Raw genomic sequence first — 2,500 nt, 5'->3', positions numbered from 1 at the left:
TTGGGTTGGTCTATATTTTTTTTCGAGCGAGCGGAGCGAGCGAGCAACGCGTAAGAGCGTATCGCGTTCCGACGTGGTACCGCGAGGACTTTGAAATAATCGCAATAACTCCTTAAATTTCGAAATAACTCCTTAAAGTGCGTTACGAGGTGTGGAAATTTTTATTGAAATCGTTACAGTTCGACGTCATCTGGTCGAACGTAACGGTTTCGTTTTATTTTTTTGAAAAATTTCACCCTCCGGACCTAGGTGACTGGGACGTTGGAACTTTGAAATATCTCTCGCCCCGGTACGAAAAGGCCGAACGTTCCTTTAGAAATAACTCCTCAAAACGCGTTACGAGGTATGGATATTTTTATAGAAATCGTTATTGTTCGACGTCGTCTAGCGGAACGTAACGGTTTCTTTTTATTTTTTTAACAAATTTTTTCCACCGGACCTAGCTGACTGGGACGTTGGAACTTTGAAATTTTTCTGGCTCCGGTACGAAAAGGCCGAATGTTCCTTTCGAAATAACTCCTCAAAACGCGTTAGGAGGTATGGAAATTTTTATAGAAATCGTTATTGTTCGACGTCGTCTAGCGGAACGTAACGGTTTCTTTTTATTTTTTTAACAAATTTTTTCCACCGGACCTAGCTGACTGGGACGTTGGAACTTTGAAATTTTTCTGGCTCCGGTACGAAAAGGCCGAATGTTCCTTTCGAAATAATTCCTCAAAAAGCGTTAGAAGGTACGAATATTCTTGCATAAATCGATATATTCTTATTAAATACATCGGGATTAAGCGTTAATTTTGATCTTGAAACGTTCTGAAAAGTTTCGATTTGCACATTGGGACTTGGAAAAATTTCGATATCGAACCGGTTTTTACCAATTATCTCGCTAAAAAGTGTCACAAGGTAGGAATATTTTTGCACAAATCGATGTATCTCGACGTTTTACGTCGGGATTAAGCGTTTTTTTCGTCCCCAAGACCTTCTACAAAGTTTCGATTTTTTCGTTGGGACTTGGAAAAATTTCGATATCGAACCGGTTTTTTCCAATTATCTCGCTTAAAAGTGTCACAAGGTACGAATATTTTTGCATAAATCGACGTATCTCGACGTTTTACGTCGGGATTAAACGTTTATATGGTCGCTGGAACGTTTTTTAGAAACGGAATTATGCGACGCGACGTTGGGACTTTGAACAAGTTCGGCCGGTGCGAAAAGACCGAAAAGGTTTTTTCGAGTTATCTCGCTTAAAAGTGTCACAAGGTAGGAATATTTTTGCACAAATCGATGTATCTCGACGTTTTACGTCGGGATTAAGCGTTTTTTTCGTCCCCAAGACCTTCTACAAAGTTTCGATTTTTTCGTTGGGACTTGGAAAAATTTCGATATCGAACCGGTTTTTACCAATTATCTCGCTTAAAAGTGTCACAAGGTACGAATATTTTTGCATAAATCGACGTATCTCGACGTTTTACGTCGGGATTAAACGTTTATATGGTCGCTGGAACGTTTTCTAGAAACGGAATTATGCGACGGGACGTTGGGACTTTGAACAAGTTCGGCCGGTGCGAAAAGACCGAAAAGGTTTTTTCGAGTTATCTCGCTTAAAAGTGTTACAAGGTAGGAATATTTTTGCACAAATCGATGTATCTCGACGTTTTACGTCGGGATTAAGCGTTTTTTTCGTCCCCAAGACCTTCTACAAAGTTTCGATTTTTTCGTTGGGACTTGGAAAAATTTCGATATCGAACCGGTTTTTACCAATTATCTCGCTTAAAAGTGTCACAAGGTACGAATATTTTTGCATAAATCGACTTATCTCGACGTTTTACGTCGGGATTAAACGTTTATATGGTCGCTGGAACGTTTTTTAGAAACGGAATTATGCGACGCGACGTTGGGACTTTGAACAAGTTCGGCCGGTGCGAAAAGACCGAAAAGGTTTTTTCGAGTTATCTCGCTTAAAAGTGTCACAAGGTAGGAATATTTTTGCACAAATCGATGTATCTCGACGTTTTACGTCGGGATTAAGCGTTTTTTTCGTCCCCAAGACCTTCTACAAAGTTTCGATTTTTTCGTTGGGACTTGGAAAAATTTCGATATCGAACCGGTTTTTTCCAATTATCTCGCTTAAAAGTGTTACAAGGTACGAATATTTTTGCATAAATCGACTTATCTCGACGTTTTACGTCGGGATTAAACGTTTATATGGTCGCTGGAACGTTTTCTAGAAACGGAATTATGCGACGGGACGTTGGGACTTTGAGCAAGTTCGGCCGGTGCGAAAAGACCGAAAAGGTTTTTTCGAGTTATCTCGCTTAAAAGTGTTACAAGGTAGGAATATTTTTGCACAAATCGATGTATCTCGACGTTTTACGTCGGGATTAAGCGTTTTTTTCGTCCCCAAGACCTTCTACAAAGTTTCGATTTTTTCGTTGGGACTTGGAAAAATTTCGATATCGAACCGGTTTTTTCCAATTATCTCGCTTAAAAGTGTTACAAGGTA

This window comes from Bombus terrestris, unplaced genomic scaffold, assembly GCF_910591885.1.
Source record: "Bombus terrestris unplaced genomic scaffold, iyBomTerr1.2, whole genome shotgun sequence".
Taxonomy (NCBI): Eukaryota; Metazoa; Arthropoda; class Insecta; order Hymenoptera; family Apidae; genus Bombus; species Bombus terrestris.
Note: the sequence above shows the minus strand (reverse complement) of the source record.